This window comes from Oncorhynchus keta, unplaced genomic scaffold (genome assembly GCF_023373465.1).
Source record: "Oncorhynchus keta strain PuntledgeMale-10-30-2019 unplaced genomic scaffold, Oket_V2 Un_contig_3968_pilon_pilon, whole genome shotgun sequence".
NCBI lineage: Eukaryota > Metazoa > Chordata > Actinopteri > Salmoniformes > Salmonidae > Oncorhynchus > Oncorhynchus keta.
The window spans coordinates 268,238-293,979 of NW_026287529.1; the positions used below are offsets into that span (position 1 = coordinate 268,238).

Consider the following 25,742-nt stretch of genomic DNA (forward strand, 5'->3'; position numbering starts at 1 on the left):
CCATAACCCTGTGACTCTACAACATGACAGACACCATCATGTCAGGTGACCCACCATAACCCTGTGACTCTACAACATGACAGACACCATGTCAGGTGACCCACCATAACCCTGTGACTCTACAACATGACAGACACCATCAGGTGACCCACCATAACCCTGTGACTCTACAACATGACAGACACCATCATGTCAGGTGACCCACCATAACCCTGTGACTCTACAACATGACAGACACCATCATGTCAGGTGACCCACCATAACCCTGTGACTCTACAACATGACAGACACCATCATGTCAGGTGACCCACCATAACCCTGTGACTCTACAACATGACAGACACCCATGTCAGGTGACCCACCATAACCCTGTGACTCTACAACATGACAGACACATCATGTCATGACATAACCCGTGACACCATCATGTCAGGTGACCCACCATAACCCTGTGACTCTACAACATGACAGACACCATCATGTCAGGTGACCCACCATAACCCCAGGTGTGACTCTACAACATGACAGACACCATCATGTCAGGTGACCCACCATAACCCCGTGACTCTACAACATGACAGACACCATCATGTCAGGTGACCCACCATAACCCTGTGACTACAACATGACAGACACCATGTCAGGTGACCCACCATAACCCCGTGACTCTACAACATGACAGACACCATCATGTCAGGTGACCCACCATAACCCCGTGACTCTACAACATGACAGACACCATGTCAGGTGACCCACCATAACCCTGTGACTCTACAACATGACAGACACCATCATGTCAGGTGACCCACCATAACCCTGTGACTACAACATGACAGACACCATGTCAGGTGATCCACCATAACCCTGTGACTCTACAACATGACAGACACCATCATGTCAGGTGACCCACCATAACCCCGTGACTCTACAACATGACAGACACCATCATGTCAGGTGACCCACCATAACCCTGTGACTCTACAACATGACAGACACCATCATGTCAGGTGACCCACCATAACCCTGTGACTCTACAACATGACAGACACCATCATGTCAGGTGACCCACCATAACCCTGAGACTCTACAACATGACAGACACCATGTCAGGTGACCCACCATAACCCCGTGACTCTACAACATGACAGACACCATCATGTCAGGTGACCCACCATAACCCCGTGACTCTACAACATGACAGACACCATGTCAGGTGACCCACCATAACCCTGTGACTCTACAACATGACAGACACCATCATGTCAGGTGACCCACCATAACCCTGTGACTCTACAACATGACAGACACCATCATGTCAGGTGACCCACCATAACCCCGTGACTCTACAACATGACAGACATCATGTCAGGTGACCCACCATAACCCTGTGACTCTACAACATGACAGACACCATCATGTCAGGTGACCCACCATAACCCTGTGACTCTACAACATGACAGACACCATCATGTCAGGTGACCCACCATAACCCCGTGACTCTACAACATGACAGACACCATGTCAGGTGACCCACCATAACCCTGTGACTCTACAACATGACAGACACCATCATGTCAGGTGATCCACCATAACCCCGTGACTCTACAACATGACACACCATCATGTCAGGAGACCCACCATAACCCTGTGACTCTACAACATGACAGACACCATGTCAGGTGATCCACCATAACCCTGTGACTCTACAACATCAGACACCATCATGTCAGGTGACCCACCATAACCCTGTGACTACAACATGACAGACACCATCATGTCAGGTGATCCACCATAACCCTGTGACTCTACAACATCAGACACCATCATGTCAGGTGACCCACCATAACCCTGTGACTCTACAACATGACAGACACCACCATGTCAGGTGACCCACCATAACCCCGTGACTCTACAACATGACAGACACCATGTCAGGTGACCCACCATAACCCTGTGACTCTACAACATGACAGACACCATGTCAGGTGACCCACCATAACCCCGTGACTCTACAACATGACAGACACCATCATGTCAGGTGACCCACCATAACCCCGTGACTCTACAACATGACAGACACCATGTCAGGTGACCCACCATAACCCCGTGACTCTACAACATGACAGACACCATGTCAGGTGACCCACCATAACCCCGTGACTCTACAACATGACAGACACCATCATGTCAGGTGATCCACCATAACCCCGTGACTCTACAACATGACAGACACCATCATGTCAGGTGATCCACCATAACCCCGTGACTCTACAACATGACAGACACCATGTCAGGTGACCCACCATAACCCTGTGACTCTACAACATGACAGACACCATCATGTCAGGTGATCCACCATAACCCCGTGACTCTACAACATGACAGACACCATCATGTCAGGTGACCCACCATAACCCTGTGACTCTACAACATGACAGACACCATCATGTCAGGTGATCCACCATAACCCCGTGACTCTACAACATGACAGACACCATGTCAGGTGACCCACCATAACCCTGTGACTCTACAACATGACAGACACCATCATGTCAGGTGATCCACCATAACCCCGTGACTCTACAACATGACAGACACCATCATGTCAGGTGACCCACCATAACCCCGTGACTCTACAACATGACAGACACCATCATGTCAGGTGACCCACCATAACCCCGTGACTCTACAACATGACAGACACCATGTCAGGTGACCCACCATAACCCCGTGACTCTACAACATGACAGACACCATGTCAGGTGATCCACCATAACCCCGTGACTCTACAACATGACAGACACCATCATGTCAGGTGACCCACCATAACCCCGTGACTCTACAACATGACAGACACCATGTCAGGTGATCCACCATAACCCCGTGACTCTACAACATGACAGACACCATCATGTCAGGTGATCCACCATAACCCCGTGACTCTACAACATGACAGACACCATCATGTCAGGTGATCCACCATAACCCCGTGACTCTACAACATGACAGACACCATCATGTCAGGTGACCCACCATAACCCCGTGACTCTACAACATGACAGACACCATGTCAGGTGACCCACCATAACCCCGTGACTCTACAACATGACAGACACCATGTCAGGTGACCCACCATAACCCCGTGACTCTACAACATGACACACCATCATGTCAGGTGATCCACCATAACCCCGTGACTCTACAACATGACAGACACCATCATGTCAGGTGACCCACCATAACCCCGTGACTCTACAACATGACAGACACCATCATGTCAGGTGACCCACCATAACCCCGTGACTCTACAACATGACAGACACCATGTCAGGTGACCCACCATAACCCCGTGACTCTACAACATGACAGACACCATGTCAGGTGATCCACCATAACCCCGTGACTCTACAACATGACAGACACCATGTCAGGTGACCCACCATAACCCCGTGACTCTACAACATGACAGACACCATGTCAGGTGATCCACCATAACCCCGTGACTCTACAACATGACAGACACCATCATGTCAGGTGACCCACCATAACCCCGTGACTCTACAACATGACAGACACCATGTCAGGTGATCCACCATAACCCCGTGACTCTACAACATGACAGACACCATCATGTCAGGTGATCCACCATAACCCCGTGACTCTACAACATGACAGACACCATCATGTCAGGTGATCCACCATAACCCCGTGACTCTACAACATGACAGACACCATCATGTCAGGTGACCCACCATAACCCCGTGACTCTACAACATGACAGACACCATGTCAGGTGACCCACCATAACCCCGTGACTCTACAACATGACAGACACCATGTCAGGTGACCCACCATAACCCCGTGACTCTACAACATGACACACCATCATGTCAGGTGACCCACCATAACCCTGTGACTCTACAACATGACAGACACCATCATGTCAGGTGACCCACCATAACCCCGTGACTCTACAACATGACAGACACCATCATGTCAGGTGATCCACCATAACCCTGTGACTCTACAACATGACAGACACTATTTTTTTATTTTTTTTTATTTTTTTTATTTCACCTTTATTTAACCAGGTAGGCTAGTTGAGAACAAGTTCTCATTTGCAACTGCGACCTGGCCAAGATAAAGCATAGCAGTGTGAACAGACAACACAGAGTTACACATGGAGTAAACAATTAACAAGTCAATAACACAGTAGAAAAAAAGGGGAGTCTATATACAATGTGTGCAAAAGGCATGAGGAGGTAGGCAAATAATTACAATATTGCAGATTAACACTGGAGTGATAAATGATCAGATGATCATGTACAGGTAGAGATTTTGGTGTGCAAAAGAGCAGAAAAGTAAATAAATAAAAACTGTGGGGATGAGGTAGGTGAAAATGGGTGGGCTATTTACCAATAGATTATGTACAGCTGCAGCGATCGGTTAGCAGCTCAGATAGCTGATGTTTGAAGTTGGTGAGGGAGATAAAAGTCTCCAACTTCAGCGATTTTTGCAATTCGTTCCAGTCACAGGCAGCAGAGTACTGGAACGAAAGGCGGCCGAATGAGGTGTTGGCTTTAGGGATGATCAGTGAGATACACTTGCTGGAGCGCGTGCTACGGATGGGTGTTGCCATCGTGACCAGTGAACTGAGATAAGGCGGAGCTTTACCTAGCAAGGCCTTGTAGATGACCTGGAGCCAGTGGGTCTGGCGACGAATATGTAGCGAGGGCCAGCCGACTAGAGCATACAAGTCGCAGTGGTGGGTAGTATAAGGTGCTTTAGTGACAAAACGGATGGCACTGTGATAAACTGCATCCAGTTTGCTGAGTAGAGTGTTGGAAGCAATTTTGTAGATGACATCGCCGAAGTCGAGGATCGGTAGGATAGTCAGTTTTACTAGGGTAAGCTTGGCAGCGTGAGTGAAGGAGGCTTTGTTGCGGAATAGAAAGCCGATTCTTGATTTGATTTTCGATTGGAGATGTTTGATATGGGTCTGGAAGGAGAGTTTGCAGTCTAGCCAGACACCTAGGTACTTATAGGTGTCCACATTCAAGGTCGGAACCATCCAGTGTGGTGATGCTAGTCGGGCATGCGGGTGCAGGCAGCGATCGGTTGAAAAGCATGCATTTGGTTTTACTAACGTTTAAGAGCAGTTGGAGGCCACGGAAGGAGTGTTGTATGGCATTGAAGCTCGTTTGGAGGTTAGATAGCACAGTGTCCAATGACGGGCCGAAAGTATATAGAATGGTGTCGTCTGCGTAGAGGTGGATCAGGGAATCGCCCGCAGCAAGAGCAACATCATGATATATATACAGAGAAAAGAGTCGGCCCGAGAATTGAACCCTGTGGCACCCCCATAGAGACTGCCAGAGGACCGGACAGCATGCCCTCCGATTTGACACACTGAACTCTGTCTGCAAAGTAATTGGTGAACCAGGCAAGGCAGTCATCCGAAAAACCGAGGCTACTGAGTCTGCCGATAAGAATATGGTGATTGACAGAGTCGAAAGCCTTGGCAAGGTCGATGAAGACGGCTGCACAGTACTGTCTTTTATCGATGGCGGTTATGATGTCGTTTAGTACCTTGAGTGTGGCTGAGGTGCACCCGTGACCGGCTCGGAAACCAGATTGCATAGCGGAGAAGGTACGGTGGGATTCGAGATGATCAGTGACCTGTTTGTTGACTTGGCTTTCGAAGACCTTAGATAGGCAGGGCAGAATGGATATAGGTCTGTAACAGTTTGGGTCCAGGGTGTCTCCCCCTTTGAAGAGGGGATGACTGCGGCAGCTTTCAATCCTTGGGGATCTCAGATGATATGAAAGAGAGGTTGAACAGGCTGGTAATAGGGGTTGCGACAATGGCGGCGGATAGTTTCAGAAATAGAGGGTCCAGATTGTCAAGCCCAGCTGATTTATACGGGTCCAGGTTTTGCAGCTCTTTCAGAACATCTACTATCTGGATTTGGGTAAAGGAGAACCTGGAGAGGCTTGGGCGAGGAGCTGCGGGGGGGGCGGAGCTGTTGGCCGAGGTAGGAGTAGCCAGGCGGAAGGCATGGCCAGCCGTTGAGAAATGCTTGTTGAAGTTTAATCATAATTTAATCGATAATTGTTTAATCGATAATCGATAATCATGGATTTGTCGGTGGTGACCGTGTTCCCTAGCCTCATTGCAGTGGGCAGCTAGGAGGAGGTGCTCTTGTTCTCCATGGACTTCACAGTGTCCCAGAACTTTTTGGAGTTGGAGCTACAGGATGCAAACTTCTGCCTGAAGAAGCTGGCCTTAGCTTTCCTGACTGACTGCGTGTATTGGTTCCTGACTTCCCTGAACAGTTGCATATCGCGGGGACTGTTCGATGCTATTGCAGTCCGCCACAGGATGTTTTTGTGCTGGTCGAGGGCAGTCAGGTCTGGAGTGAACCAAGGGCTGTATCTGTTCTTAGTTCTGCATTTTTTGAACGGAGCATGCTTATCTAAAATGGTGAGGAAGTTACTCTTAAAGAATGACCAGGCATCCTCAACTGACGGGATGAGGTCAATGTCCTTCCAGGATACCCGGGCCAGGTCGATTAGAAAGGCCTGCTCACAGAAGTGTTTTAGGGAGCGTTTGACAGTGATGAGGGGTGGTAGTTTGACTGCGGCACCGTAGCGGATACAGGCAATGAGGCAGTGGTCTCTGAGATCCTGGTTGAAGACAGCGGAGGTGTATTTGGAGGGCCAGTTGGTCAGGATGACGTCTATGACGGTGCCCTTGCTTACAGAGTTAGGGTTGTACCTGGTGGATTCCTTGATGATTTGTGTGAGATTGAGGGCATCTAGCTTAGATTGTAGGACTGCCGGGGTGTTAAGCATATCCCAGTTTAGGTCACCTAACAGAACAAACTCTGAAGCTAGATGGGGGGCAATCAATTCACAAATGGTGTCCAGGGCACAGCTGGGAGCTGAGGGGGGTCGGTAGCAGGTGGCAACAGTGAGAGACTTATTTCTGGAGAGAGTAATTTTCAGAATTAGTAGTTCGAACTGTTTGGGTATGGACCTGGAAAGTAATGACATTACTTTGCAGGCTATCTCTGCAGTAGACTGCAACTCCTCCCCCTTTGGCAGTTCTATCTTGACGGAAGATGTTATAGTTGGGTATGGAAATCTCTGATTTTTGGTGGCCTTCCTGAGCCAGGATTCAGACACGGCAAGGACATCAGGGTTAGCAGAGTGTGCTAAAGCAGTGAGTAAGTACCATGTCAGGTGATCCACCACAGCTGCTGCGTTGTCCTATCTTTACTGTTACCCAACACGCTGCGTTGTCCTATCTTTACTGTTACCCAACACGCTGCGTTGTCCTATCTTTACTGTTACCCAACACGCTGCGTTGTCCTATCTTTACTGTTACCCAACACGCTGCGTTGTCCTATCTTTACTGTTACCCAACACGCTGCGTTGTCCTATCTTTACTGTTACCCACCACAGCTGCTGCGTTGTCCTATCTTTACTGTTACCCACCACAGCTGCTGCGTTGTCCTATCTTTACTGTTACCCAACACGCTGCGTTGTCCTATCTTTACTGTTACCCAACACGCTGCGTTGTCCTATCTTTACTGTTACCCAACACGCTGCGTTGTCCTATCTTTACTGTTACCCACCACAGCTGCTGCGTTGTCCTATCTTTACTGTTACCCAACACGCTGCGTTGTCCTATCTTTACTGTTACCCAACACGCTGCGTTGTCCTATCTTTACTGTTACCCACCACAGCTGCTGCGTTGTCCTATCTTTACTGTTACCCACCACAGCTGCTGCGTTGTCCTATCTTTACTGTTACCCAACACGCTGCGTTGTCCTATCTTTACTGTTACCCAACACGCTGCGTTGTCCTATCTTTACTGTTACCCAACACGCTGCGTTGTCCTATCTTTACTGTTACCCAACACGCTGCGTTGTCCTATCTTTACTGTTACCCAACACGCTGCGTTGTCCTATCTTTACTGTTACCCAACACGCTGCGTTGTCCTATCTTTACTGTTACCCAACACGCTGCGTTGTCCTATCTTTACTGTTACCCAACACGCTGCGTTGTCCTATCTTTACTGTTACCCAACACGCTGCGTTGTCCTATCTTTACTGTTACCCAACACGCTGCGTTGTCCTATCTTTACTGTTACCCAACACGCTGCGTTGTCCTATCTTTACTGTTACCCAACACGCTGCGTTGTCCTATCTTTACTGTTACCCAACACGCTGCGTTGTCCTATCTTTACTGTTACCCAACACGCTGCGTTGTCCTATCTTTACTGTTACCCAACACGCTGCGTTAATCGATATTTACTGTTACCCAACAAGCTGCGTTGTCCTATCTTTACTGTTACCCAACACGCTGCGTTGTCCTATCTTTACTGTTACCCAACACGCTGCGTTGTCCTATCTTTACTGTTACCCAACACGCTGCGTTGTCCTATCTTTACTGTTACCCAACACGCTGCGTTAATCGATATTTACTGTTACCCAACATGCTGTTCGGACAGTTTGAAGACAATGTGCTAGTCCTTTTGGATGAAGGTGAGTCACCAAGGCACCAAGTAGAGTTCCTCAAGTTGAAATAACATCTGCATCAATCAAGCAGACGTCAGAACAGAACTCCTCGGAGAGGTGTGTGTGTGTGTGTGTGTGTGTGTGTGTGTGTGTGTGTGTGTGTGTGTGTGGTGTGTGTGTGTGTGTGTGTGTGTGTGTGTGTGTGTGTGTGTGTGTGTGTGTGTGTGTGAGACTAATTAAACCTTGTATGCTCCTCTTCTCCGAATCCTGCCTTGTCCTCGTCGATGAGTGGAGTGCTGTTCGGTCCTCCTTTGGTCTCCTCGTCTGTCCTGTAATTAAAATAGAACACTCTCGGGGGACCTTATGGCTGTTTAATTGATGGGGGGGTGAGTTGGGAGCAGCAGCGCGTGGGAAGACGAGTGGCAGAGGGCCCTTATCACCCCTGCACAGAGCCTGCATGCCAGCAAGCCAGCCGAATACAAAGTAGTTCCCCTTCCTCCCCAGTTCAATGTAAATAAAGCAGAGAGAGAGGAAAATAGAATGTTTATAATTAATATCTGGAGCTCCTAGCAATGTAACTTTTTTAACCTGACAACCGTGTCTTTCAAAAGGCAGAAGGACCGCTCTATATTAAATATAGGCTCTTGTTTTTACTTTTCTATTTTTCAGACGCTTAGTTTTTCCCCAAGATTGTTTCTTCCATTGATAGATAGTTGTGTTTGTGCCCACAGATATTCTCCTGGACGATGGTTATGATGGCAATCTACGCAAAGAGGGGCGCAGTGTCCGCATTGTGGTCACAATCAACAGTGGCTCCAATAAGACCAAGGTAGCTAATGAGATATGGTGCCTAGAATCAACAGTGGCTCCAATAAGACCAAGGAAGCTAATGAGATATGATGCCTAGAATCAACAGTGGCTCCAATAAGACCAAGGAAGCTAATGAGATATGGTGCCTAGAATCAACAGTGGCTCTAATAAGACCAAGGAAGCTAATGAGATATGATGCCTAGAATAACAATGTGAGAATCTTATGCTGTCGTATAATCAGATGCTTCGGTACCAGCGCTTGACTTGGGCAGGAGCTCACCGGAGCCGAGTACCAGGACCTTAGTTTTTCTGTTCCTCTTGTAAAATATTATATCAAAAGAATTTTGGAGCTCCTGCACCTTAATATAAACAGTACCGGCAACCAAAATAAACACTGGCACCTATTTCAGTCCATGTCACTGTTCGGTACAACAATTTTGTCACTTATTTTCATTCATGTCTCTGACATGCTACATTTTCTAATTCCCTATCGTACACTCAGGGTATGCAAAGCCAGGAGTACCTCATTGGTTCCATCGGCGTGAGCGGAAAGACCAAGTGGGATGTGCTAGATGGAGTAATCAGACGATTATTCAAGGTAAAACCTCCTTTCCCCTGCTCACCATATGATCAGTCACTGACTGAACCCTACAGACGAAACACCAAATATGAAGCACTACATTTTTTTTTGTCAGAAAAAGCTCATGATATATGGTTCTTCCTCTGTATGATTGACATACTATTTCTTTGCTGTGGAAACATATGGATAAACACTGAGATATTAGATAGAATGTGTCTTTATCTTAGAATTCAATTTGTCCATTTCCCCTCCAGGAGTACGTGTTCCGGGTGGACCCACTGACCAGTCTGGGGCTGAACTCAGACAGTATAGTCAGCTATAGGATGGGGGATGTGGTGCGGGCCCACGCTTCTGAACTGCCTGAAATGCTGCCCTGTGGCTACCTGGTGGGGGACAACAACGTCATCAGCATCAACCTCAAAGGTACTAGGATGGCCCAGACTAACGGCATGATGCATTTCACTGTTTCTATTGTTGTGTGTTTTATGTATTACTGTACGTCCTACATCCTTTTAAGGACATGACCAAACACATTTCCCTCTGGTGGGATAATAAAGTTTATTAAATCAAAATAGCACAGATATAGAGGAAGGGCCTTGAGTCTTGACCATGAGGCCTGAACAGGAACAACCCACCTATAGGATGGCACATTTCCAAACATGACAAAATGGAACCCCAGAAGGTTTAAATAGAATGTCCAAAAGCTTCTTAATCCTGACATGACAATACTCTCATGCACTTTGAAAAGCACTTCGGACACTTCAGTCAATGTACTGCTCCTGAAGGGGCAAAGGAGGTGTTTTAATTAAATGGACTAACATCGGCTTCCATTTTTATTCACCAGAGCTAAAAAAAAAGTAGACAACACTTCCTTTATTTCACTCGCAGGCTGGCTGCTATGTTCCTGTGGTCATAATGGCCGCTTCTCTCCCATAGTCACAACAGTGGCCATCAGCAGGAACATGTAGTGGGCCAGGCCTGAACTAGGTGCCATTGAATCCTGTGTCAGCACTCTGCATTACAGTTGTGTTTTCACTGGAGGAGTAGTGTCCATGCTCCCATCAACAGTCAATTATAGTTACTCTGCAGTCATTAAAGCTGAATTATAGTTACTCTGCAGTTATTGAAGCTGAATTATAGTTACTCTGCAGTCATTGAAGCTGAATTATAGTTACTCTGCAGTCATTGAAGCTGAATTATAGTTACTCTGCAGTCTATTGAAGCTGAATTATAGTTACTCTGCAGTCTATTGAAGCTGAATTATAGTTACTCTGCAGTCATTGAAGCTGAATTATAGTTACTCTGCAGTCTATTGAAGCTGAATTATAGTTACTCTGCAGTCTATTGAAGCTGAATTATAGTTACTCTGCAGTCTATTGAAGCTGAATTATAGTTACTCTGCAGTCATTGAAGCTGAATTGTAGTTACTCTGCAGTCATTGAAGCTGAATTATAGTTACTCTGCAGTCATTAAAGCTGAATTATAGTTACTCTGCAGTCATTGAAGCTGAATTATAGTTACTCTGCAGTTATTGAAGCTGAATTATAGTTACTCTGCAGTCATTGAAGCTGAATTATAGTTACTCTGCAGTCATTGAAGCTGAATTATAGTTACTCTGCAGTTATTGAAGCTGAATTATAGTTACTCTGCAGTCATTGAAGCTGAATTATAGTTACTCTGCAGTCATTGAAGCTGAATTATAGTTACTCTGCAGTCATTGAAGCTGAATTATAGTTACTCTGCAGTCTATTGAAGCTGAATTGTAGTTACTCTGCAGTCATTGAAGCTGAATTATAGTTACTCTGCAGTCATTAAAGCTGAATTATAGTTACTCTGCAGTCATTGAAGCTGAATTATAGTTACTCTGCAGTTATTGAAGCTGAATTATAGTTACTCTGCAGTCATTGAAGCTGAATTATAGTTACTCTGCAGTCATTGAAGCTGAATTATAGTTACTCTGCAGTTATTGAAGCTGAATTATAGTTACTCTGCAGTCATTGAAGCTGAATTATAGTTACTCTGCAGTCATTGAAGCTGAATTATAGTTACTCTGCAGTCATTGAAGCTGAATTATAGTTACTCTGCAGTCATTGAAGCTGAATTATAGTTACTCTGCAGTCATTGAAGCTGAATTATAGTTACTCTGCAGTTATTGAAGCTGAATTATAGTTACTCTGCAGTCATTGAAGCTGAATTATAGTTACTCTGCAGTTATTGAAGCTGAATTATAGTTACTCTGCAGTCATTGAAGCTGAATTATAGTTACTCTGCAGTCATTAAACTCTGCAGTCTGAAGCTGAATTATAGTTACTCTGCAGTTATTGAAGCTGAATTATAGTTACTCTGCAGTCATTGAAGCTGAATTATAGTTACTCTGCAGTCATTGAAGCTGAATTATAGTTACTCTGCAGTCATTGAAGCTGAATTATAGTTACTCTGCAGTCATTGAAGCTGAATTATAGTTACTCTGCAGTCATTGAAGCTGAATTATAGTTACTCTGCAGTCATTAAAGCTGAATTATAGTTACTCTGCAGTCATTGAAGCTGAATTATAGTTACTCTGCTGATCCTAAATCAGCGCTCCTACTCTGAGATGTTTGACACATACTCCACCTGACGTCCCAAAGAGTTGCACCATAAACAATAATCAACTCTTCCCATTTCTCATGATTTATTTTATGTTACCATCGTTTATTAGCCATCGCACAGTCGCACTGCATTTAATTATGATATTTTATGGGCTATTACCTGAGTGAATGAACTCAATTCATTCCATTAGTTTTAGAATGGCATGAATTGTATTCAGTCTAACACAGGCTGTGAGAGGCTATGTTATATACCGTTAACATGATAATATCCTGTATGATTATAGCACCTCGTATCATCAGACAATCACGTCTCTACTCCTGCAGGTGTGAAGGAGAACAGCATAGACAGCCTGGTATTTGACACCCTCATCCCCAAGCCCATCGTCCAGAGATACCTCAACCTGCTCATGGAGCATCGCCGCATCATCCTCTCTGGCCCCAGCGGCACTGGGAAGTCCTTCCTGGCCAGCAAGCTGGCAGAGTTCATTGTCACCAAGTCTGGTCGAAAGGTCACGGAGAGCAACTTGGCTAGCTTCAACGTGGACCAGAAATCCAGCAAGGTAAGAAAACGCTCAGCCAATAGTATTAAGGAGCTAGTCGCTAAGGAGTCGGCATATTTGTCTATAAATCGCCTCGTTTGGCACTGTACTGTATCAAGGACAGTGGTCCTATTTCAAAGACAAAGTTACACTCACTTTATGTATAATGGCCACATCTTTAAGCTCACTGTGTGTTGTTTCTGTGCAGGACCTGCGTCAGTACCTATCCAGCCTGGCAGAGCAGTGCAACACTGAGGAGAGCGAGACGGAGCTTCCCGCCGTGGTCATACTGGACAACCTCCACCACATCGGCTCACTCAGCGACATCTTCAACGGATTCCTCAACTACAAGTACCACAAATGGTGAGTATAGCTCCACCGGCACAGGAAGGAAGTCTAGCCGCTATAGGATGGTGATGATGATGGGGGTGATGATGGTCGTGGTGGTGGGGATGATGATGGTGTTTAACTCAAATGCAACAGTTAGAGTTAATGTGAACACGGGGATTCTATACCAACAACCATCTCTCATTACAAGATAATGCAATTCGTATTCTATTCAAGATAGTTTACCTACTGTTCCCTGATAAGCACAATCACTGTTGTGAAAGGAAACGTAAATATCCTTATTGCCTGGCCCTGGTACGTAAACTGCACTGTCCTCAGTATAATTGTTCTGTCTTGTCTGCAGCCCGTATGTGATTGGAACCATGAACCAGGGAGTGTCTTCCTCTCCCAACCTTGAGCTTCACCACAATTTCAGGTATGTGCACCTTCACCAACACTCAAACCGCGATTCAAAAGCTTCCTTTGCCCTTTGCTTTCAACATATTGTTTTCCCTGTACAGAAAACATATTCAAGCAGATTCCTGCTAACTAACATTATTATGGGGCCTTTTTCTTTAGTTGAAAACTCTGTTTATTCAGTTTTACACACGACAACACAAAACAATATAAATAATATACTCAACTAGAAAGACAAAGGAGAATAGCTTTAAAGATACCGTACTTTGGACAAGTTAAACACACCAGGCTACCAAGGTTAAAGGGCCATCTGTAGTGCAGGGACAGAGCACACACCTCACCATCGTTCCTGTAAACAGACAAGGGATGGGGGGGGGATCACCCAACCATCCATTGGACCAAAAATAAAGTTTACAATGATTTAAAAATATAGAATAATTTTATGTAAGCATGAACAATAGAAAACATTTTAAAAACAGGGCAAAACAAACTCCCAGTTTAGTCTCTGACTGGGCAAGATGAACAAGGCAGGTCACACTCAATAAGAATCAATAGGCACATCAACCTTAATGCCCCCTCCCCTCCCCAAACAAAACCACCCCAAAGAAATGCTCATCCATCCCTTAATTCACAGGGGGGTGAAATACAGACTTATTTTAGTGTTCATGTGAATGCCATCAGAGGATGGACTGTTTAAAGACCGGAATGGAGCCCAAGCCTCATAAAACAGTTTGAGGTTCCCACGCGTATTGTATTTAATGTTTTCTAGTTTCAGAGAGTACAACACATCTCCCACCCAATATTTATAAGATGGGGGAGCTGCTGTCCTCCAGTTCTGTAGTATTAGCCGTCTAGCTAAAAGAGTTGGATAAGCAACAGTGTCCGACTGGATTCTTGACAGGGGGATACCTATGGGCAGTACTCCAAAAAGGGCTGTAAGGGGAGACGGATCTATAACAGTGTCATATATATCAGAGAAACATTTAAATATGAATTCCCAGAAACCTGACAGTTTGTGACAGCCCCAAAACATATGATAGTGTGGCTGGTTGTGTTTTACACCGGACACCGGTAGGATCAGAATCTCAGAATATTCTTCCCAGTTTGGCTTTGGAGCCTTTTTCAACAATAAGATGCACTGTGTTATTTTCAAAAGGGTGACTATAAAAAATATAACAGTAACTCAATTAAAAATGAATCAATAGTCAATAGTAAAACTACCAATAAGAACATTGTGATTATGTTCAGTATTTAATCAAAATTGTATTCCTGCTTCCACTAGTAGAAACAATAATACCACCACCAGGCCTACTGCCACAAAATAGTTGTGTGGGTGTCTTTCAAACCATGAAGTCAGTCGACTTGGGCGACCTGACAATTCACATAATAAATATTTCTATAGATCTGTCATTCTAATTGACAGTAAGTTCTATATGAGCCATTTCTATGCTTCCTGTTAAGTTTAGTTTTTGCGTCTTTAAATTAGGTTTTGTCCACCAGCTTCAAACAGCTGAAAATACAATATTTTTGGTTATGGAAAATATTTCACAGCAGTTTAGATGATACAATGATTCTCTACACTATACTTGCTGGTTTTGTTACATAAACTGAAATTAGCTATTAACTATTATGTTTCTAAACAGGCAATGGCGGAGTGATTCATGCATAGTGCATCTTAAACTTTGCTAATTAGCTTTGCTAAATTGACCTGATATCATTTTAGGCCTTACACACCTGACCTCATTTTAGACGTGACATATTTGAGAAGATAATTACATGACTAATGTGGCGACAGATATATTTGTCATTGGGTGCATGCAAAATCACACTGACATTCATTGATTAACATTTTCATCACACTGTCACCATGGAAGGTACAGGAAACAGCCCAGCATTTCATAAAATGCCATGAGGCCAAATGTGGCTCAACCTCCACGCTGATACTGGCCTTCCTGACTATGAGTCGGAATTACAATGTGGAATGATCAAACCAGAGTGCAAACCAGAACAAGCAGTCATCTTTATTATGACAACAGAGCAGTCATCTTTATTATGACAACAGAGCAGTCATCTTTATTATGACAACAGAGCAGTCATCTTTATTATGACAACAGAGCAGTCATCTTTATTATGACAACAGAGCAGTCATCTTTATTATGACAACAGAGCAGTCATCTTTATTATGACAACAGAGCAGTCATCTTTATTATGACAACAGAGCAGTCATCTTTATTATGACAACAGAGCAGTCATCTTTATTATGACAACAGAGCAGTCATCTTTATTATGACAACAGAGCAGTCATCTTTATTATGACAACAGAGCAGTCATCTTTATTATGACAACAGAGCAAATATATGCCAAACATCCATCCCCCAAACGGCCCTTATCTTTGGGCCAAACTTGCATGGAATTTCCCTAATGCTGAATTCCAAATCGACCTCTAGTGCCATTCTCTAGTCACTGATCTGAAAGAATTGGATCTAGGTATAAGAAACTTGATGCTCCATCTTTTTTTCCCATAGGCTGATTGGAATAACCACCACATCCAATCATTTCAGGTCTACCGGAATCATGTAGCCTCCAATTCCATCACAGCTGCTCCATAGAGTGTGATGTCATACATGTTGTCTCGTCATCCTCTTCCCCTGTCTCCAGGTGGGTGCTGTGTGCCAACCACACAGAGCCGGTCAAGGGTTTCCTGGGCCGATTTCTGCGCAGGAAGCTGATCGAGACGGAGATCAACAGGAACATGCGCAGCAATGACCTCATCAAGGTCATCGACTGGATTCCCAAGACGTGGCAGCACCTCAACGGCTTCCTGGAGGCCCACAGCTCCTCAGACGTCACCATCGGTTAGACACTTAATAAGTGTATTTTGGTGTTGTGACTTGGGCTATGTGAGGTAATGCGTTGCTCAAACTGAAAGGTGCTACATGGTCAATCAGACGTCTGCATTGGCCGAGCAGCATTTACAGTGATATGGCCTCTGCAGAAGTCAGGGCATTCATACTTCTTGCTCTTCGCTGAGCAGCACAGAGCTGTTGTCTAGGAAGTGAGTTTGTGTTTATGCAGAACCTGCCGTCCCCATGTACCGTCAACCAATCATGACAATGCGGCGCTATACAGAGCCCTCCGGATTATTACAACATTTAAGAGGCGCACGGCGATGCGGTACAGAGCTCAATTTAGCCTCTGCGTCACACCATCCGTACTGCGCCTCCGACCACATTTTCCAATCAAGCATGAATTGTCTCTGACCCCACAACATACAGGGAATGTGTTGTGTTCTGCCTTCAGGTCCCAGGCTCTTCCTGTCCTGCCCCATGGATGCAGATGGCTCGCGGGTGTGGTTCACTGACCTATGGAACTACTCCCTGGTGCCTTACCTGCTGGAAGCTGTCAGAGAAGGGCTCCAGGTGGGTACAGACGGAGGTCAAAGGACACAAAGTAGAGGGGTACCGGTGTAGGGTGAAGTTGCCCCTGTCATCAGCATCTATGATTTCTCCTTTCGCTTAACTCATTTCTCGTTTTGTGGCCACCATTACAGCTGTACGGCAAGAGGGCGGCGTGGGAGGACCCGTCCAAGTGGGTGAAGGACACCTACCCCTGGAGATCTGCCTCCTTGCAGCATGACAGCCAGGCCCTGCTCCAGTTACGGCCAGAGGACGTGGGCTATGACGGCTACAGCTCCTCCAAAGAGGGCGCCTCCTCCAAACAAGTGTCACAGAGTGACACGGAAGGAGACCCACTGGTAAGGAGAAATTAAAACAAAGCCCTGAAATGCTGAAAGAAGGTCCAGTACGGGGATTTCTCATTTCTGAAGAAGACCATTGACTATCGAAACGTCAGTCTTTTAAGCTTGTCTAATAAAACTATGTGTCTTTAATGGTGAGCGAGTGTTGCACCTTTTCCTGTCCCATTATTTCATTTCCTTCAAATATGTTTCGGAGCATCGTTAGACATTATTGAACATTATTGAATTAAGTTTCCGCCCTGAACCCTTCTTTCAGCACTTTAGTTTTACTTCAGTTTTAGAGTCCTAGGACTGAGCACCACTTCAGTGGTCCAGAAAATATAGACTTATTGGTTAGAGAGCCAGAACAACACAATGATTCAGGGAGGCAGGTAGCCTAGTGGTTAGAGAGCCAGAACAACACAATGATTCAGGGAGGCAGGTAGCCTAGTGGTTAGAGAGCCAGAACAACACAATGATTCAGGGAGGCAGGTAGCCTAGTGGTTAGAGAGCCAGAACAACACAATGATTCAGGGAGGCAGGTAGCCTAGTGGTTAGAGAGCCAGCACAACACAATGATTCAGGGAGGCAGGTAGCCTAGTGGTTAGAGAGCCAGAACAACACAATGATTCAGGGAGGCAGGTAGCCTAGTGGTTAAAGAGCCAGAACAACACAATGATTCAGGGAGGCAGGTAGCCTAGTGGTTAGAGAGCCAGCACAACACAATGATTCAGGGAGGCAGGTAGCCTAGTGGTTAGAGAGCCAGAACAACACAATGATTCAGGGAGGCAGGTAGCCATGATTCAGGGAGGCAGGTAGCCTAGTGGTTAGAGAGCCAGAACAACACAATGATTCAGGGAGGCAGGTAGCCTAGTGGTTAGAGAGCCAGAACAACACAATGATTCAGGAGGGTAGCCTAGTGGTCAGGAGGCAGGTAGCCTAGTGAGAGCCAGCACAACACACAATGATTCAGGGAGGCAGGTAGCCTAGTGGTTAGAGAGCCAGAACAACACAATGATTCAGGGAGGCAGGTAGCCTAGTGGTTAGAGAGCCAGAACAACACAATGATTCAGGGAGGCAGGTAGCCTAGTGGTTAGAGAGCCAGAACAACACAATGATTCAGGGAGGCAGGTAGCCTAGTGGTTAGAGAGCCAGAACAACACAATGATTCAGGGAGGCAGGTAGCCTAGTGGTTAGAGAGCCAGAACAACACAATGATTCAGGGAGGCAGGTAGCCTAGTGGTTAGAGAGCCAGAACAACACAATGATTCAGGGAGGCAGGTAGCCTAGTGGTTAGAGAGCCAGCACAACACAATGATTCAGGGAGGCAGGTAGCCTAGTGGTTAGAGAGCCAGCACAACACAATGATTCAGGGAGGCAGGTAGCCTAGTGGTTAGAGCCAGAACAACACAATGATTCAGGAACAACACAATGATTCAGGGAGGCAGGTAGCCTAGTGGTTAGAGAGCCAGAACAACACAATGATTCAGGGAGGCAGGTAGCCTAGTGGTTAGAGAGCCAGAACAACACAATGATTCAGGGAGGCAGGTAGCCTAGTGGTTAGAGAGCCAGAACAACACAATGATTCAGGAGGCAGGTAGCCTAGTGGTGGATTCAGGAGGCAGGTAGCCAGAACAACACAATGATTCAGGGAGGCAGGTAGCCTAGTGGTTAGAGAGCCAGCACAACACAATGATTGATTCAGGAGGCAGGTAGCCTAGTGGTTAGAGAGCCAGAACAACACATGGGAGGCAGGTAGCCTAGTGGTTAGAGAGCCAGAACAACACAATGATTCAGGGAGGCAGGTAGCCTAGTGGTTAGAGAGCCAGAACAACACAATGATTCAGGGAGGCAGGTAGCCTAGTGGTTAGAGAGCCAGAACAACACAATGATTCAGGGAGGCAGGTAGCCTAGTGGTTAGAGAGCCAGAACAACACAATGATTCAGGGAGGCAGGTAGCCTAGTGGTTAGAGAGCCAGAACAACACAATGATTCAGGGAGGCAGGTAGCCTAGTGGTTAGAGAGTTGGGCCAGTAACCGAATGATTCAGAAAGGTTGCTAGATCGAATCGCAGAGCTGATAAGGTGAAAATCTGTCGTTCTGCCCCTGAACATGGCAGTTAACCCACTGTTCCTAGGCCGTCATTGTTCTCAACTGACTTTCCTAGTTAAATAAAGGTCAAATAAAAAAAATTGAAAAACATGATGAAGACTGAAATCACAGGCATGTTCTAACTCTGATAGATGATTCTAATGCTGATTTGAATGACCGTTTTATTTGTACAGTGATATGTAAAATAGAGTCATATGAAAAGTTTGCTAAGAGAGTTTTACGTTTCCTGAAGCTAAGTGAAGCAACATGAAGGAGACCATGTTGGTGGACATAATAATAAGAAATAATAAACAAAAAAGACACATCAGTGAGTAAAGGTGGAAGCTCGTTTCCAAGGATACCAATAACAAACGTAACAGCAGATGACCTTGTCTTTTGAAAGAAGAAAACACAAAGGGGATTTAAACACACAACCCACACACACACACACACACGCAAGCCATTAAGCTCTGAAATGTCAGCAGCTCGTTATTCGGATGACTACACTTTAATTCCACTTTGTGCGTGATAAACCGTGTGGCAGGTGATTCCTGGGGGTTGAATAGAATGGGCTTTCTCTGTTGGCCACTTAATCCTCAACACATTACTGTGTAATCATCAGAGGTGGCCTGCACAGAGCTTTCCAGCCCTGGTCGCTCGCCTCCCTATTGGCCCACCAGGACCATTACAGGGAAATGAAGACCGCTGTGCCAGGTGCTTTCCATATATGGTCGGAATGGGCCACTCCGTTCCTCAGGGCCTTGAGGATCGGCTGGTTTTTCATCTTTCTTTTAAAACCACGTCTGATGTAGACCTGAGGAACCAGGTGTGTGCACTAGTGTGCAATTAAGCACGATGCAAGTGGACAAAGCAGCTGACGCTCGGGCCCCCTGGTGTCTATCTCTGATAAAGGACCACTGCAATGTCACCTTAATGATAATACCCAGTCTAAGACCTTGTAGTTGTGATAGTGGACTCTGAATAGCAATGTGGTGTTGGCTCTCTTTTTGTTTGCCAGTCTTTTTATTGGTTGGTTGTTTTCTGTGTTTTCCAGATGAATATGCTAATGAGGCTGCAGGAGGCGGCCAACTACTCCAGCGCGCAGAGCTGCGACAGCGACAGCGCCAGTCACCATGACGACCAGCTGGACTCGTCGCTGGAGTCGGCGCTCTAGACGAGAGCTCGGAGAGGAGACCTCAGATGGAGTGACGGAGCGGAGCGCTTTCAGCGTGGCGTCAGCGAGACGTGGCGGCTCGAACACTTCCAGGCACCCCACACATAACACAGAGAGATGTGTGTAGTCAGGAGATGTCTGTTAGTGGGGTCGGGGGGAGAAAAGCCCTCTGACGAAATGGAGTAGATTTTTGTGTATGGTGGTTGAGACACATTCCTCCATTTCTCCACTGGATGTGGCATCCCAAAATGCAGGCTGCACGTACACAGTGAGAGACAATTATGTCTGTGGTTCTACACCATACAACTGGAATTGACATTATAGTTTTATTTGTTGATTCACAGTTGTTGTATTAACTACGGATGTTTACAAGGGCCAAATTCTGGTTTTGTTTACTAAGGTGCTGAACAAAAAAAGGCACGTATCCCTCCCGTCAAACCCTGACCTCAGACGAGCCACATGGTGCTGGTCCCGTGCTTAAACCTGTCCCTAGTTTACAGGCAACGCCAAAACCCTCCGTACACCCCTCGCCAACAAGCACAAAAAGAGCACTGTGTGTCGTCCAACCAACTGCTACTGTGAAACAATGGACAAGTGCCCGTGTTACCGTTTGATATACTGCCAAGGGCACTGCGACGTGCCCGTCCACATCCAGAGTCCTTTTAGGCTTTTCACACTAGCAGACCTGTTGTTCACCCTTTCCTTAAAAGATGGACAGCACTATACCAACAAATGGGTGCTGAAGGGAGGGGTGGCTCCTTCAATCCAAGGGCCAGGTCAAGAACAGTACAAGCCTGATATTGGTGCTTTCTCAATGCAAAGCTCTGAGACAGGGGTGTATTACTTCAGTCTTTGGCTCCCTGCTGACCATCCTGAGTGGATAGGAGATTGACAGGAACACACACTTCCTGACACACAACCATTCAAATGAAGTGGTGCCGTATCGTCTCAGTGGGTGCTTTAATTTCAGTACAGTAAAGGAGAGTTTTATAACTACTTTTAGGCCAAAATATCTCACAGATCCTGTCAAAGTATGTTTCCCAAAACCATCCACGTTTGTTTCTGACAGTAATATTGTACAAGCAAAATGGCTGTTATACTGTATTTGCAAGTGGAACGGACCAATTGTATAAAAGTTCAAAGGGTTGGGCATTTTTATAGTTGTTGCTTTTACCCAGTTGAGCTGGGTTCACTTGGACTGTCATGAGCACAACCCTTTTGGTTTTATAGCCTAAGGAGCATGTTTTAAGCTTTCTAGGGGGGAACATTTGAAGGAGACGTTTCCTTTTACATAACAGCGTGTGGTAGGGACAGAAGCCATTTTGGATTTTGATTGTCCTTCCTCCATTAATGAGTGGGTTGGTTTTGCACAGTTAAAGTGGGGGTGTAAATAATAAAGTATTGCACAGTGAATCAGAGATGCGTTCTTCCCTGTTGATGTTATATTACGCTTTAACTCGTTGAGAATTATTGTTATATATTATTATATTATATTATTTTGTACGTTGCAAAAAATAATACAAAATAGAAATGCAAAAAACCAACAAGCTGTCAGAAACAGGTGTATGTCTTGTGGTGATTGGCTGTCTTGCCTATGCAGGAGACATACGATGTACAGTATGATATTATTATTTTAAACGCTGTATATTAATGTTCACTAAATCACTGATTTGAGGAGCAAACCATTCAATTTATCAAGAAAAGCAAATCTGGTCATTGTCACAGATTTTCCTTTTGTGTAATTCTCTGGAACTAGCATTTGGTGACTCATCCCCCTATTCAACAGGCGAAAATTCACAAAGCATTACACTAACATTTCTGAATATACTTAAATTCAGTCTTGTATTCGGTTTTAGTAGAATCTGTTTAGTTTTTTTGTCATCCCATTCTGGAGGTACTATTTTCCTGTTGTTGTGCTATTTACAGGTGCTACTGGTCAACTAAATCTATCAGATTCCATTTTCTGCAGAAAATGTTGTCACAACCTCAGGACAAGCTCTTGTTGTCATCACTTGGCTGTGACAAATGTATTTTTTATTTTGTTTTTGCACACATCATTGTTGGTCTACCCCATCAGCCTGCATCTAAACATAGAGCCTGACACACACACACACACACACACACACACACACACACACACACACACACACACAGTCGGTAAGACATAGCTCCCCTCCAACACAGCAGACATCTAGTCACCCCTCCCTGCTCCCCTAGGACACAATCAGTTGCCTAGTTAACCAGATGTTTTCACAACACAATCAGTTGCCTAGTTAACCAGATGTTTTCACAACACAATCAGTTGCCTAGTTAACCAGATGTTTTCACAACACAATCAGTTGCCTAGTTAACCAGATGTTTTCACAACACAAACAGTTGCCTAGTTAACCAGATGTTTTCACAACACAATCAGTTGCCTAGTTAACCAGATGTTTTCACAACACAATCAGTTGCCTAGTTAACCAGATGTTTTCACAACACAAACAGTTGCCTAGTTAACCAGATGTTTTCACAACACAAACAGTTGCCTAGTTAACCAGATGTTTTCACAACACAAACAGTTGCCTAGTTAACCAGATGTTTTCACAACACAAACAGTTGCCTAGTTAACCAGATGTTTTCACAACACAATCAGTTGCCTAGTTAACCAGATGTTTTCACAACACAAACAGTTGCCTAGTTAACCAGATGTTTTCACAACACAAACAGTTGCCTAGTTAACCAGATGTTTTCACAACACAAACAGTTGCCTAGTTAACCAGATGTTTTCACAACACAAACAGTTGCCTAGTTAACCAGATGTTTTCACAACACAAACAGTTGCCTAGTTAACCAGATGTTTTCACAACACAAACAGTGTACCATTATGTCATGGTGACACCATACAATCTCAATGACATCTTTTAGTTGAAAACATTTACTGCTTTGAGAGAAGAGTTTCTTTTTTTGTTGAAACATTTGTCCTTAAATGTTTAATATTTTGTACATTTGTATGTAACATATCGTGTAAATAGACAGTGATGTAAATCATCTGGAGGGATTTTGTAGTCTTTGTAAAGCCCTAATAAATGGTATTTGGTGTCACATGAGCAAACGATGTGTCCTGTTCTATCTCATGTCTCTGATCATTTGTTCTCCTCCATATCTTTCCTCTGGTACAGACTTGGCGATATCCCAAACAAATGTTAACACACACAACTGCTCTTACCTTTATTTACGGTCGCTCTTTGCTAGTGTGCAGTTTTATTTAAACATACATTTGTTTGGGATTGAACGTTGTTCCTGCCAGAACCAGCACCTGTATCTGGACATACAGTAGAGCTGGGGACAGGGTTTCCACTTGGTTCTACCACTATGTCTAAACTTAACATGAACCTTTCCCTCATAGAGAATCATGTTGGGGATGGAAGGTGCTGGCTGGGTAACATTATTGTGCCCAATAGATTATGCCACTATAACCGATTACTGTGCCACTCCAGAGCTTTACCAACAAGTGTGTGTCTATCATTCAGCTTTGGCTTGGTGTCAGTGGGCTACTGGATGAGGATTGGCCAACCCTGTGAGCTCCAGAACTCTGACCAAAAGTGCTCTTGATCAAATACACCATATTTGAAATTGTAAAAGCTCACTTGTAAAGGAGTTTATGTTCACATTATGTTGCTCGTCCAACAAAAGCTGGTGTCAATGTTCACTAAGAAAGATGTCAGCAACTCCACTTCCAGTTCTGTTAAATGGCCCATTGGTATTAACAGGGGTTCCTTCAAATGTGCTTTAATTGATTTTTAAAAAACAAACTTTTTTTAAACTTAGTTTCTGAAAGTACAGAAGAGGAATAATTAGTAATTATAATACAATATCAGGTATAAGCAATAATACAATATTACAAGACATTTATATTATGAACTGCTATAATAGTAAGCGGTTACATTTATAATGGGAGATTCTTAATTGTATCCTTCTTGCGTCCTCTCTCCTTGCCGCCTCCTCAAAACCCATTGGATGACAAAGCCAGAGGTCCCGCCCCTCTGACCCTTTCTTCCATTGGGTTTTGAGAAGGGGGCGATGAGAGAGGACACGAGGAGAATGCAATTGAGAAAAGACCCTTGAGTTATAACTGCCAGTAGTTACATGGGGAAATCTAACGATTCATTGGACATTGATTGGAAGGATTGGGGAAGAATGGGACTGTGAGTGAGGGTTGGAGGTCGGAAACGGAGGCGAGTATTGCAGACGAAATTGATTGGAAGGATTGGGGAAGAATGGGACTGTGAGTGAGGGTTGGAGGTCGGAAATGGAGGTGAGTATTGCAGACAAAATTGATTGGAAGGATTGGGGAAGAATGGGACTGTGAGTGAGGGTTGGAGGTCGGAAATGGAGGCGAGTATTGCAGACGAAATTGAGAAAAGGTTGGTGAAACAACAACTATGCTGAAATGAGGACAATATGGGTGTCAGTTCTGATGCTATGGAGAGGGAGGGTGAGGGTCAAGGACTAGAATGGGCGGTAGTGGAAAGACATAGGAAGAAGACAGATCATGACACAGAAAGTAGTGGATTGTCTAGTAAGGAAAACATAAAGAGGGCCAAGGTAGGAAGCAAGAGGAATGATGTGTTGGAGTGGAAATTGTGATGGTGTTTGATGAGACCACAGGGCCTCACACCCTATCTGACGAGCTAATGCTGTAGAGAAAGAGGAAGGTGAAGTGAAATTAGCTCAGTTCATTGGAAATAGTAGATTATTAATAGTGTGTGGTTGTCAGGCTCAGCAAGAGAAGATACTGGAAATGGAAAAGCTTAATGGAAAGAAGATTAAAAGCCATGTCCCTGGTGTTTATGCTAGATCATCACTGGGGTCCCAATATCTATGTCCACAGATGACAATTAAAGACAATGTGAAGGCAGGCAGAGTGATTGAGGCCAAAAGGTTGTTCAGTAGGAAAGAGGGTCAAAGAAGTG

At 44.9% G+C, this 25,742-nt stretch overlaps 1 long non-coding RNA gene and 1 pseudogene across 8 annotated transcripts; both read left to right on the forward strand.

The window, feature by feature from the left end:
• The window catches only part of LOC118377299 (neuron navigator 3-like), a 270,177-nt pseudogene extending 252,496 nt beyond the window's left edge, over window positions 1-17,681 (forward strand).
• A 289-nt stretch (window positions 17,682-17,970) lies between these two features.
• Window positions 17,971-19,563, forward strand: LOC127924348 (uncharacterized). 8 transcript variants are annotated; one of them, XR_008117688.1, is made up of 4 exons: window positions 17,971-18,164; window positions 18,215-18,264; window positions 18,704-18,903; window positions 19,278-19,563. It is a non-coding gene; the product is annotated as an uncharacterized LOC127924348 (long non-coding RNA). The 8 variants fall into 8 exon arrangements; XR_008117691.1 differs by having other exon boundaries at window positions 17,971-18,114; window positions 18,165-18,264; window positions 18,604-18,903; XR_008117692.1 differs by having other exon boundaries at window positions 17,971-18,114; window positions 18,165-18,264; window positions 18,654-18,903.
• Window positions 19,564-25,742: the final 6,179 nt, after the last annotated feature.